At 40.2% G+C, this 14,981-nt stretch overlaps 1 long non-coding RNA gene across 1 annotated transcript; it reads right to left on the bottom strand.

Moving 5' to 3' along the window:
* Positions 1–8,583: 8,583 nt before the first annotated feature.
* Positions 8,584–10,793, bottom strand: LOC119413742. Its single transcript, XR_005186971.1, has 3 exons — positions 10,758–10,793; positions 9,266–9,382; positions 8,584–8,617 (listed from the first exon to the last, which is right to left on the bottom strand). It is a non-coding gene; the product is annotated as an uncharacterized LOC119413742 (long non-coding RNA).
* Between the last annotated feature and the right edge of the window lie 4,188 nt (positions 10,794–14,981).

Genomic DNA, 14,981 nt, shown 5'->3' with positions numbered 1-14,981 from the left:
GCCGAACCCCGCCCCCACCTAGGACTGTCAGACCACATCTCAATCTTCCTGGCTCCTGCTTACATGCCCCCGCTGAGACGCTCCAGACCGGTACAAAAGAAAGTTAAATGCTGGATCCAGGACAGTGGCCCCATACTGAGAGATTGTTTTGACCGAACAGATTGGCAGGTTTTCAGAGAAGCTGCTGGAAATGGAGGTTCGCTTGATCTTGACCAATACACATCCTCAGTTCTGGGTTACATTAGTACATGTACTGACAACGTCTCCACAATCAGAAATGTTAAAAGCTACCCAAACAGAAAACCTTGGCTGAACGCAGAGGTGCGTACCCTGCTGGAAGCCAGGAACACTGCCTTCAGGTCTGGAAACTCAGAGGAGCTGAGTAGGACAAGAAAAGAGCTGGTTGCTGGTATTAAGAGGGCCAAGGGCACATATGCAAAGAGGATCGAGGGTCAATTCATCTCACAAGACCCTCGGAGCATGTGGAGGGGCATTAAGTGCATAACAGATTATAAAGGAAGGAGTGAACAATGCCCCAAAGACCCATCTCTGCCTGATGCCCTCAACAAGTTCTATGCACGCTTTGAAGACCCGAACAGACCAGCCAGCACCAGACTCACTTCACCACTGGATGAAGAGCATCTCAGCGTGACCTCAGCAGAAGTAAGGAGTACCTTCAGGAGGATTAATCCGCACAAAGCAACTGGCCCAGACAACATCCCCGGAAAAGTGTTGAAGGAATGTGCTGATCAGCTCTGTGAGGTGCTGGCAGACATCTTTAAAACCTCACTTACCCTGGAGACAGTTCCCACCTGCCTGAAGACTGCCACCATCATCCCAGTCCCAAAAAGCTCTACAGTGACTGGTCTGAATGACTATCGGCCAGTGGCCCTCACCCCGATAGTTGCTAAATGCTTTGAAAAACTGGTCATGACTCGCATCAAAACAACCATCAACATCAACGAGGACCCTCATCAGTATGCATACCGTGAAAACCGATCAACAGAGGATGCCATCTCCTCTGTGGTCCACACTGCGCTCAACCACCTGGAGCAGAAAAACTCTTACGTCCGTATGCTCTTTGTGGACTTCACATCCGCCTTCAACACCATGATCCCCCAAACCCTGATGGACAAACTATCCACACTAGGACTAAGCCCCTCCATTTGCAACTGGGTACTAGACTTTTTAACAAACAGACCACAGTTAGTGAGGATCCACAACCTCTCCTCCTCTACCATAACCCTCAGCACTGGCTCTCCTCAGGGATGTGTGTTGAGCCCCCTCCTGTTTACTCTGCTCACGTATGATTGTGCAGCTACCCATCCAGGCTGTCACATTGTAAAGTTTGCAGATGATACAGCGGTGGTGGGATGCATCACAAACAATGATGAGTCCAGCTACAGGCAAGAGGTGGAACACCTGGAGAGCTGGTGCAAAGAGAATAACCTTCACATCAATGTGAAGAAGACAAAGGAGATGATTGTGGACTTCAGAAGGAACAAAAACATCTACACCCCCCTGAACATAAGAGGATCTGCGGTGGAAGTGTTCTCCAGCTACAAGTACTTGGGTGTACACATGAATGATAACCTCAGCTGGAGCAACAACACCACCAGCCTGATCAAGAAAGCTCATCAGAGACTCTACTTCCTCAGATGGCTGAGGCGAGCTGGTCTGGGAAGCTCAGTCCTCACCTCCTTCTACAGGTGTGCAGTGGAGAGCATCCTGTGCTCCAGCATCAACGTGTGGCATGGAGGCTGCACAGCTGCAGAAAGAAAAGCTTTGCAGAGAGTGGTGAAGGCTGCACAGAAATCTGTCGGAATCAGCCTCCCCACCATCACAGACATCTACACCTCCAGATGCAGGAAGAGGGCCACCTGCATCATGAAGGACCCCACTCACCCAGCACACACACTTTTTGCCCCACTCCCCTCAGGAAGGAGGTTAAGGAGCATTAAGTGTAGAACCACTAGACTGAGGAACAGATTCTACCCTGAGGCTGTTAGACTCATGAATCTCTAACCAGAATAATCACTGTGAAAAACCATATCATGTTGCTGCTGATCTGTTTCATGTTGCTGCTGATCTGTTTCAATGTTGATGTGTTCATGCGTGCACATCTGCTCACAGACTCATGTTCATGTTTGTGCTGATGTTCAATGTTATGTTATGAGTGCTTAGTGTATATTTAATTATTTATTATAATATATATTATATATATTATATATATATTTAGTATATTTAGTTGATGTTTTTCTTAGTTCATATCTTAGATGTTATTACTGTTTTTCTTATACATTTTATTGTTGGATGTAACTGGGACCCCGTGTACATAATTTCGCTCCACCACATGTACCACATGAGGTGCGAATGACAATAAAGAAACTCTGACTCTGACTCTGAGAAGCAGGAGGAACAATGCGGGTTCCATCCGGGCTGTGGAACACTGGACCAGTTCTTTACCTTCACTAGGGCCCTCAAGGAGTCATGCAGGTTTGCCCATCCAGTCTAAATGTGTTTTGGGGAATTGGAGAAGGCATTCAACTGTTTTGGGGGGTTCATTGCTATGGGCTGTTCAGCCCCTATACAAGCAGTGCGAGAATTTGGTTCACATTGCCGGCAGTAAATTGGACCCTGTATGGGCTGGAGTTGGACTCTGCCAAGGCTGCCTGTTGTCACTGATTCTGTTCATAACTTTTATGGACATAATTTCTCGGTGCGGCTAGTGGGCAGAGGGAGTCCAGCTCAGTGGACTCAGGATTCCATCTCTGCTCTTTGCTGATGATGTGATCCTGTTGGCGTCATTGTGCCATGATCTTCAGCTCTCACTGGAGCGGTTAGCAGTCGAGCGTGAAGCGGCTGAGATGAGAATCAGTCCCTCCAAATCTGAGGCCATGATCCTCAGTCGAAAAAGGGTGGATTGCTCTCTTCAGGTCAAGGGTGAGGTTCTGCCTCAAGTGGAGGAGTTCAAGTATCTCAGAGTTTTATTCATAAGTGAGGGAAGAATGGAGTTTGAGATTGACAGACATACTGGTACAGCATCTGCAAACTATGTGCCGGTCTGTTGTCGTGAAGAGGGAGATGCCTCTTTACTGGTCGGTATACGATCCTACCCTCACTTATGGCCACAAACTCTGGGTAGGAACTGAAAGAACAACATTGCGGATACAGGCGGTTGAAATGAGTTTCCTCCACAGGGTAACTGGATTCTCACTTAGAGATAGGGTGAGAAGTTATTTTATCTGGGAGAAACTCGAAGTAGAACCGCTGCTCCTCCACATCGAGAGGAGCCAGTTGAGGTGGTTCAGGCATCTGGTAAACATGCTCCCTGGGCACCTCATTAGGGAGGTGCTTCGGGCATGTCCAACTGGGACTAGACCCCAGGGAAGACCCAGGACATGCTGGAGAGACTATGTCTTTCGGTTGGCCTGGGAATGACAGAAGAAGTAAGGAGTACCTTCAGGAGGATTAACCCTCACAAGGCAACCGGCCCAGACAACATCCCTGGGAAGGTGTTGAAAGGCTGTGCCAATCAGCTCTGCGAAGTGCTGGCCGACATCTTAAACTCTTCACTTACCCTGGCAAAAGTTCCCACCTGCCTGAAGATTGCCACCATCATCCCAGTCCCAAAGAGCTCTACAGTGACTGGTCTGAATGACTTATCGACCAGTGGCCCTCATCCCAATAGTTGCTAAATGCTTAAAAAAACTGGTCATGACCCACATCAAAACAACCATCGTCAACGAGGACCCTCATCAATATGCAAACAGCCAGAACCAATCTACAGAGGACACCATCTCCTCTGTGGTCCACACTGCTCTCACCCACCTGGAGTAGGACTCCTACCTCCGTATGCTCTTTGTGGACTTCACATCTGTCTTCAACACCATGATCCCCCAAACCCTGATGGACAAACTATTCACACTAGGACTAAACCCCTCCATTTGCAACTGGGTCCTAGACTTCTTAACAAACAGGCTGCAGTCAGTGAGGGTCCACAACTTCTCTTCTTCCACCATAACCCTCAGCACTGGCTCCCCTCAGGGCTGTGTGTTGAGCCCCCTCCTGTTCACTCTGCTCACGTATGACTGTGCACCTACCCATCCAGTCTGTCATATTGTAAAGTTTGCAGATGATACAGCAGTGGTGGGATGCATCACAAACAAAGATGAGTCCAGCTACAGGCAGGAGGTGGAACACCTGGAGAGCTGGTGCAAGGAGAATAACCTTCACAAAGATGTGAAGAAGACAAAGGAGATGGTCGTGGACTTCAGAAGGAACCCACCCACCCCCCACCCCCCAAAACATAGGAGGATCTGCGGTGGAAGTGGTCTCCAGCTACAAGTACTTGGGTGTACACCTGAATGACAACTTCATCTGGGGCAACAACACCACCGGCCTGATAAGAAAGCTCATCAGAGACTCTACTTCCTCAGGCAGCTGAGATGAGCTGGTCTGGGAAGCACAGTCCTCACCTCCTTCTGCAGGTGTACAGTGGAGAGCATCCTGTGCTCCAGCATCAACGTGTGGCATGGAGGCTGCACAGCTGCAGAAAGAAAAGCTCTGCAGAAAGTAGTGAAGGCTGCACAGAAGTCTGTTGGAGTCAGTCTCCCCACCATCACAGACATCCACACCTCCAGATGCAGGAAGAGGGCCACCTGCATCATGAAGGACTCCACTCACCCAGCGCATACACTTTTTGCCCCACTCCCCTCAGGAAGGAGGTTGAGGAGCATTAAGTGTAGAACCACTAGACTGAGGAACAGCTTCTACCCTGAAGCTGTTAGACATGAATCTCTAACCAGAATAATCACGGTGAAAAATCACATCATGTTGCTGCTGATCTGTTTCATGTTGCTGCTGATCTGTTTCAATGTTGATGTGTTCATCCGTGCTCATCTGCTCACACAGACTCATGTACATGCTGCTGTTCGATAAAATGTTTTTATGTTATTAGTGCTTAGTGTATATTTAGCTGATGTTTTTCTTAGTTCATATCTTAGATCTTATTACTGTTTTTCTTTTACATTTTATTGTTGAATGTAGCTGGGACCCCGTGTACATAATCTAGTTCCACCACATGTACCACATGAGATGTGAATGACAAATAAATCTCTCTGACTCTGAACGCCTTGGAGTCCTCCCAGAAGAGGTGGAAGAGGTGGCTGTGGAAAGAGAAGTCTGGACCTCCCTGCTCAAGCTGCTGCCCCCACAACCACATCATAAGAGGAAAATAACGGATGGATGGATGATTATTTTTATTATTATACGTATAGATAAATTTATTATTATTATTATTATTATTATTATTGTTGTTTTTATGTTATTATTATATGATGCTCCAGTAAGTGTGGCTACCTTGACTGTGTCTCTCTGAGATCCAATCTCGGTCTGATGCTCCAGTATAGCTATAGTGTGAAGTAATGGTTTTGTCATGGACTGGATTTCCCATAATCGCCACCAGAGATGGACATAGCTGCTTCCTGGAAGGAAAAAAAGTTGTTTTTTTTCAGGAAGAACATCAGACTCATAATGTAAAATTCAAGAAATAACAATAGGGAACTTGGGATTTTGGAATTAATTAAGTATTTATATTATTACTAGTTGGCTCTTAAAAGTGTCTTGTCGGAAAAAAAAAAACATTCACTTAAACACAAAATAAATATATATTTTTTATAGTTTTCAGCCTTTACTTTTACAGATTGGGATCTTGTGAGGTTTTAGAAGTCATCATGTAAGAATAATAGACATATCAGATTTGTGTAATCAATGTATTAATTGAAAGCCTTGCATTCTTTGAAGAAATTCATATTGCCTGCCTTTCTTGCCAGAGTTGTAACATAAGATTAAAAAAATCAAAATTAAGTTATGCAAGAAATCACACAGCATATTAACTTGATGAAATTTTAGCTTAGTATCTGTAGAAGTGATATTATTCACAGGTATATTATTGTTTGTGTTTTAAAATTGAATTATCTGGAGAATTCCTCTGGTCTAAGACTGACTTCAAACAATAACCATCAATAGATATTTATCCATATTTCATCCATCTTTCTGAATAAAACATTCAGAAAGTGATCACTGAATGCAATATCAGTAACGGAGTCTTGTAATCGTGAGGTTGCGGGTTCGAGCCCAGGTTGCATCAGGAAGGGCATCTGACGTCAAACAAATTGCCAGATCTTTCATGTGTTGGCTCGCTGTGATGACCCATCAAGTAGTATGTAAGAAACATACTTTTTTTTAACTTTCTGAACATTTTACTTTATTTTACATTTTCTTGAGGTATTTTGACAACACACAAATACTGTAGACTCTAATTTTAAATGGCACAGTTTTAAATAAAGGCTTCACATGATCAGTTGGCTCTTTGAATATATGTTGTATGACGCTCAGATGCCAACACGTATCAAGTTAGTTCAATATCCATAAAACGGACTGAGCTATAGTTATTTTGAAGTTTAATATAGACACTTTGCTGTGGCAGCAATCTTGATTCAGAAGTAAAATCAGTTATGGATGTATTCAATTATTTTTTGAGAGTTTAATTAAAATCCACTGTGTGTCATGAAATATTTTGCTTAAAGAAAAACAAATGTGCACACAGGCAAACACATTATCACCCTCTTTTTGGCCTTCGGTGGCGGGTGCAGCACATCAAGTGTTTTTCCATAATTCTGCACAGACACTTTACTTTAATTAAGCTTGTGAGGAAATACAGATGCATTAAAAAGTTGTACCACACAAGGTCGGTAAAGCCTCTGGACAGGTGCATTGTGGGAGGACAGCTGCTGAGCATGGAGAGGATGCACTCTAGGTAAAGGAGCTGCAGTAGCTGATTATCACTACAAAAGGAGAAATGAACAAATTTGGAAAGATCACCACATAACAGCAGACAGCCTCTATTTGATCGAAAGAGTTTCATTTGACCAGGAGGATTTCTGATCAGTATGAACTATTCAGGGTTACCTGTCCACAGACTCCAGTTTTTCACAGAACACCGTCAGAACCATCACCACATCTTCACACAGAGCCTGGTTGGTTGGAGAAATATCTAAAACACATACCCAACCAAGATGAATTAATCGCTGCTAATTTCTTTAATATGAAGTTAAAAAAATGCTTTTTAATTATCTTACTTTATCACTCTGCTCTTTTTTTTATTTGGGTAATTCAAATTCATTCAAATGATTTTTCCCCTCTGCCTTTCTTGGCATGTATCTACAGCGTTTAAAGTTTCACACCCAATATAGTCAGCCTTGCTGTAGGAGATCAGTCAAAACAATGGCCTCCATTCCTTCTCCAGAAATCCAAAGTGTCAAGTTTTCTATACGGAAGGTATGAATAAATATGAAATGTCTATCTAAAAAGATAATCCTCTATTTCAGGAGTTCTCAAACTTTATATTCAGTGGTCCAAATTTGATTTCTAGATAATCTGAAATAAAAACCAATGAGCAAATTCTGTTTATGTTTAATTTGCTATTAACCTTAAAACTTACAAAAAAAAAGTATTGTTTCCCTACAACTGCTTGTGAACTAAGCTGATCACTTTTTTGACAATTGTGATGTAATTTTGTTTAAAATAAATGAACTTGAGTAATAATTACTTCTTATGTCAACTAAATATAATGTATTTTTTCCAAACAAATACAAACATTAACTAGAACTGTATGCAGCCATCATTGAGGTCCAAGCCTCATGTCCATCCCCAGCACTCAGCCCAGCTTTGGGGCGGCTGTGGCTCAGTGGTTAGAGCCGTCGTCCTCCAATGGGAGAGTTGGGGGTTTGATTCCACCAGCAGTCACATGCTGAAGTGTCCCTGGGCAAGACACGGAACCCCTCGTTGCCTCTGATGTGTCCCATCAGTGTATGAATGTGATAAAGCTCTGATTACTCTCTGTATAGATCTAGTATAGAGCTGTATGAATGGGTGAATGACACAGATTGTTGTAAAGAGCTTTGAGTGTCTTGATCAGATAGAAAGGAGTTATACAAGTACTGTCCATTTACTATATATTTTTTTAACATTTGTGTGTGTGTGTAAATATTACGTTATATTACATTATTATCATTATTATTATTATTATTATTATTATTATTATTTTAATTATTATTATTATTATTATTATTGTATCATCATTACAAATGTAATGCTTTTTAATGCTAATTAAATGCAATTTTTAACTATAATTTTTATATGTATTCATTTACTTTAGATTTTTTGAATTTATAATATACATATATACTAATAAATGTTTAAAAAGAATGGCATTTAATTATAAAAAGCACTAAATTGTTTTGCCTAATCTCTGCAGATATCCCAGAAGTCTGTTCTAATAAACACATCATGAAGCCAAGGGGAGACATCTATAACCCACTTTCTCTTTTATTTCCTTGAAGGAATTTTGATATACATCCTTGCATTTTACATGTGTAATACACTGTTTATATATATATATATATATATATATATATATATATATATATATATATATATACACACATTAATCAGTAGAAAGTGATAAAACATGCTAAAAATAAAAGAGGAAAAAAAATATTGACATACCTCTTTTCTGCAAGGGCTTTGTAATCACCTTATTTCCGTCAGCACCCTGGAGATGAGCAAATGACAGATTAACTTTATTTCATTTGTGAATTTAAAATCATCTGTGTTAAAAACTAATTCCTGTAAGATTAAAGTTTTTAACATCATTGCATTTCAGTGACCTAAGCAGATCCCTTTTAAGTTTAATCCAGAATATTTTAAACAAGTGTTTTTGATGGGTCTTGAGGTACATACAACCTCAGATGGACAACTAAACAAGACAGGAACAAATATTTGATGTTTCCAGATTTAATAGGGAAAGTATCGTCCAGGTCCTCATGGTTTAATTTATTGAATAACTGATCATTATCAATATGACCACTGCTATAAAAGCAACAAAAAACAAGAACAACAAAAATGCTACTTTCTAGCAGTCAGATGTGTGCTAACACAATGCCAAAGTGGAAAGACATCAGGAACAACCTTAAAAAAAGCAACTGTCACTGCCTATTATATAAAGATTTAAATTATAATGGCTGATGATTGGGGCTTGTACTGCAGCCATGGCACCTAACACACTCAATGAGTGGACCATGAACTCCTCTGTAGACCATGTATTATAGTAAAATATGAGTTTATAGTTATTTATATGAATGTTTCCATTTGCAGGTTTTAAATGTCATGCAGCCTTTATAATGTGTGTGTCCTGTCTGACCTCCTGTCGCTGCCACAGCTGTAACGTCAGGTCTCCCAGTATCTGGCTCAGTGTGGCTCTCACTGCTGTGTTGATGCTGCGCTGGTGACAACTGGAAACATAGGTCTCAGTACACACCTGAACACACACAAAGGCCCAGTCAGTGATTGTGTTTTTAACCATCCTGCATTTACAACCTGGACACAGCTTTTCAGGAGATATTTGCAAAAGGGTGTCAGCAAAGGTCAAAGGAAAAGTTTACAAGACATTATTGAGACCAACTATGTTGTATGTTCTGGAGACAGTGGCACTGACAAAAAGACAAAAGAAAGAACTGGAAGTGGCAGAAATGAAGATGCTATGGTTCTCCTTAGGAGTGACAAGGATGGATAAGATAAGGAATGAGATTATCAGAGGTACAGCACAGGTTGAACAACTGGGAGATAAAGTTAGAGAAACCAGAGTGAGATGGTTTGGACATGTCCAGAGGAGGGACAGTGGGTACATTGGTAGAAGGATGTTAGAAATGCAGCTGCCAGGAAAAAGACAAAAAAAAAAAATTATTAGATATGGATGCAGTTAGAGAGGACATGGAGGTAGTTGGAGTGAGGACAGAGGATGCAGAGGACAGGGTGAGATGGAGGAGAATGACCCACTGTGGACTCCTGAAGAGGGAAAAGCTGAACAAAGAAGCCCTCTCTGGGTTGGGAGAGAGGTTCTACCTCAATTGGAAGAGTTCAAGTACCATGGGGTTCACGAGTGAGGGAAAAATTGAGTGTGAGATTGACAGATGGATCGATGCAGCATCTGCAGTATTGCAGACTGTGCTGATGTGTTGTGGTGAAGAGGGAGCTGAGCTGTGAGGGGAAACTCCCTCTTATCAGTTGGTCTACAGTCCTACACTCACCTATGGCCAGGAACTCTGGGTAGTAACCAAAACATCGAGAGCACAGATACAGGTAGTCAAAATGATTTTTTTCCGTAGGGTAGCTTGACCCTCCTTTGGTGACAGGGTGAGAAGGTCACTTATTTAGGAGCAACATGAAAGACAGATGCTGCTCCTCAACATAGAGAGAAACCATCTGAGGTAGTTCAGGCATCTGATATGGATGCCCCCTGGGCACCTCCCTAGAGAGACATGTCCAACTGGGAAAAGCCAGGGGAAGACCCAGAACACGCTGGAGAGACCATGTCTCTCAGCTGGCCTGGGAATGCCTTGGGGTCCACCCAGAAGAGCTAGAAGAGATGGCTGAGGCAAGAGATGTCTGGGCCCCCGTGCTTAAGCTGCTGCCCCCACGACCCAACTCTGGAACATGCAAAATATAATGACTGACTGAATGAATGAATGAATAAATGGATGGATAATGGATGGATGGATGGATAATGGATGGATGGACCTGAGCAATAAATCTTGTAGAAAACTGAGAAATCAAATAAAATTGTGTTTTTGCTGCTGGATAAAATAACCCGTTTTTAAAATTAAGAGTTAAGAAACAGCTGGATTCATATTTACCTGAGCAATACGCAAGACTGAGTCTCCGTTACTGTCGAAGTTTGGAGAATAGGTAATGCACAGCAGAACCTGCACACAGCAGAGACAATGTCAATCTTAAAACATAAAGCATTTTAAATGGTCTGCACTAGAACAGAGAAAAGTAATAAACATTTTTTTTTTTAAAGCTATCACACAAAGTTAGTTTATACTGTATTAAAGGAGACAAGAACAGTAAGAAGATTACTTTTCACAAAACTAAGTCCTTTTAAACCTTTTCACAATCTTTATTCAGCCACCAAATGTGCAATTTATTATGCAAACGCTGAGTGAACCTTTACATGAATGTTTTCCTGTTTATAGTTTCATCCGTATGTTTTTGGGCAATCAAACTACTTTTGTATAGTTTCTATTTTATTTATTTATTTATTTATTTATTTATTTATTTATTTATTTATTTATTTATTTACATCAAAACATTCTGCTCAATCAAGAATTGTATGTTTAGACTTTTGTTAAAAAATAAAATATTGAACATTTTTAAATAAAATTTCTTATAGAAATAGGCTACATAAAAATAACTTCAATTCCTTTAAAAACAAAGTTGTCTTTGAAATCTGCTGCAGGACGCCTGCTTGTTTTTGTCTTATGAAACACTTTAAACCAGCCTTTCGCTACTTTTTGCTTTTAGACATCATTTTGCTCCTTATAGCTACTACTTTGCTACTTGCAGCTTTTGGCTAGCTTTTTTCTGTTTTGCTTAAAGCTAACCTTTGTTATTTTAGCTAACATTTGACTACTTTTCACTTTTAGGTATCATTTCACTGTTATTAGCTTTTAACTACTATTTTGTTGCTATTAACTTTTGCTATAATTTTGATGCTGATAGCTTTTAACTGTCTTTTTTTTTGTATTAGCTTGTAGCTATCAGCTTTTTACTTTTAACTTTTAGCTTACCTTTTTTCACTATTAGCTTTTAGTTACCATTCACCTTCTATAAGCTTTTAACTAACATGTTCCTCCTTTTTGCTTTTACCTATTGTTTAGCAAATTTTTAATTTTAGCTACTATTTTGTAAATTTTAGCTTTTAGCTGGTGTTTTGTTTAAATTTGTTGCTACAATTTTGTTACCTTTAGTTTTTAACTACCATTTTGTTACCTTTAGCTAAAGTTTTACAACTTTAAGCTTCCAAACAGTTTTGCTACTTTGAACTATTATTTAACTCTTTATTAGCATTTAGCTACACTGTACACATTTTTTTAAATTAGCATTTAGCTACACTGTGTAGTGAACTAAGCCTCAGGTCAAATCTGGCCTTGAGGGCCTTCCTGGGACAAGAACTGTATTTCATTGATTTGAGTCCAGAAACACAAGATTAAGTTCATCCAGAGACTTCCTAAGTGTCCTGCACTGATCAATTGAAAGAACACTCTCTTTTTCTATTATCATTACTATCTTACAAATGTCTTGATAATCAAAGTGTGTTTAGTTCAAACCATTTTTAAATGTTGAAGTGAACTACTCATTTTAAATCAACTGTGAAACAGTATTAGTGATTTTTTAATCCTCATTCAAAGTAGAAATCAAGTTAGAATGTGTTACGGAGTAATTCATGCATTTTCTGATTTTCTGTCTGAAATGAGCAAATGTAAGTTGGTCCAAGGTTGGAGGCAAGAAAACAAGTTGTTGGAACGAACTGTCATGTTTTTATATCCTCTCAGACGTAAATAGAGAAGCTGGCACCTGTTTTCCCCCAACTCGCCTAAACATTTCTCTCGTCTGTCTCAAAAAACATCTTCTGTCCGTTCCAAAACAATTTTTCTGTTTTTCTGACTTTTAATAACCTCTTACATCACTAAAACACACCCCTGTTTGGTCGATCGACCAATCAGGAACTTCCCAAATGAACCGGAAATAGAACTCTTTAAATGTCGGCACTTCCTAGTTCCAGCCAGTCGAGTGCGGTGGGAGAGCAGTTCAGTTCGGAGGTTAGAACCGAACAGGAAAGGTGCTGGAGAAAACAGGAGGTTCCAGACATGATCCGAAGTTCTTCCGAGTCTTGTGGGAATTATGCAATCTTCCACATCTGAGTGGAACTCTGACGGACTCACAACTCATGTGAGCCCACCCGGGAGGTGAACGTGTGTCGAACAAGTACCGTCACTACTTCGGACGTTGCCCCGACATCCTACGGAGACGCTGGAAATGGTAGCGTTAAATGGGACTCCGTACCAGCTGATTCATCTTCAGAGAGGTAACGAGTCGATTTCCTACTGAAGCGTACCGAGATGAAACTGGGTTCGAATGGAGAGTGCCGTTCTTATACCGACACATTTCCCTCATCCATCCTTTCTCTCCATTTAAACTTAATTTTCCCATCTTTAAAACTCTTCTATCTTGCCAGTAAATCATTCCAGATATTTTCAGAAATGTCTGTTGTGGAGCAGGGAAATCATGGTCGTATGGTTTTCCTGACTGTAAAGCTAATTAATTAAGCTGTTGTTGAAATCAATTTGCCAAATTAATGTAAATGTGTGATGTTAAACTTTGATTCTGTTAATAAATGACCGCATTCATTTGATGGGTCAAAGAAAATTAACGTCTCACGTCACATTTAATTTCAATGCACGATATTATTCAGTCCAGAAAAATGAATGAATCCATTTAATTTATGGATAATATATCACAGATATATGTTCCTCTACACCAATAAAACCGAGAAGTGTTGAAAGATGAAAGGTGTTTCAAGCACTATCCAACAGTAGAAAAACAACTGTACTGAGGGTGTTTGTAAACTACAATGAAAAACTGTGTAAAAGACAGATAAATCCAGAAAACACAAGACAACTCTTTTTAAAGTATTAGTGGATAAAGACTCAAACTATGCATTGAATTAATAACTGTACAAATATTATCTGAGTCAGTCACAAATCAATATTAAAGTCCTCACACACACAAAAAAAAATGTATTGTTACAACTCCTTTCAAAGAGCTCCATGATTTTATCAGTAAATATAGCTCTATATTTGAACCTGGTTATCTATGGACACAACTGATTATTATATTTAGAGTTGTCATTTAACATCTCAACCATAATTATTTCCATTACATCATCAACAACTATTGACATCTTATCCTTATTTTTGCATTTAATTTCTGTATTAATAAATAAAGCAACTCCCCCAACGTTTTTTAACTTCTATTCATATAATTCATATCCTTCTGTTTGAAAGTTATTTATCCATCCATCCATCCATTTTCTTTACCCGTTTATTCCATTTTGGGTCACGGGGGTCGCTGGTGCCCATGTCCAGCAATCACTGTGCGAGGGGCGGGGTACACCCTGGACGGGTCGCAAGTCCATCACAGGGACACATAGAGACAAACGAGACAAACAACCATTCACTCTCTCACTCACACCTAGGGGCAATTTAGAGTTACCAATCAGCCTAACATGCATGTTTTTGGTCTGTGGGAGGAAACCGGAGTACCTGGAGAAAACCCACGCATGCACGGAGAGAACATGCAAACTCCACCCAGAAAGGCCCCCGGACCGGGGTTTGAACCAGGGACCTGCTCGCTGAGAGGCAGCAGCTCTACCAGTTGCGCCACCGTGCTGCCCTGATAAAGAAACCTCCGCTTGCTATTTTAAATTGCTCCTCATGATAATATTCACAATATTTGACTTCTGGAAAAATATTTTTATCAGCCATACTATTCACATTGTATATTTTTAACGCTTAAGTCTTTGTAAATATCCATATTTTAAAAATACACTTCCACTATAGATAAATATTGTTTTCTATAGCTACTTCTTCATGTTCAATGTAAATTAAGGTGTTCAGTTCTTTGATTAGTTGTTTTGTCATAACTGCACTTAGTTCTTGTCAATACAAGTTTAATCATTTCCTTATTATGTTCGGTTTTACATACATCCACAGAAAGTGCCACTTACATAGACTGTAACTACCAGTTACATAGACTAAGCACCAGTTACATAGACAGTAAGTAGCAGTTACATGTACTGTAAGGAAAAATAACAGACACTGTAAAGACCAGTTACATAGTCTGTAAAGACAAGTTATATACTGTAGTCCCTCGTTACTTTGCCTTTTGTTTTTCATGGACTCGCTCTATCGCGGGGTTTTTTAAGTACTGTACAGTACTGTACATGTACATAATATCACCCCCCCCCCCCCAAAAAAAAGTGCTGCCATTTTGTAGTTTTCTTTCACTAAGCCTTC

The sequence above is a fragment of the Nematolebias whitei genome, chromosome 1 (assembly GCF_014905685.2).
Source record: "Nematolebias whitei isolate Nwh7 chromosome 1, NemWhi1, whole genome shotgun sequence".
Taxonomy (NCBI): domain Eukaryota; kingdom Metazoa; phylum Chordata; class Actinopteri; order Cyprinodontiformes; family Rivulidae; genus Nematolebias; species Nematolebias whitei.
The sequence above is the reverse complement of the archived record's forward strand: the minus strand, read 5'-3'. Positions and strand labels throughout refer to the sequence as shown.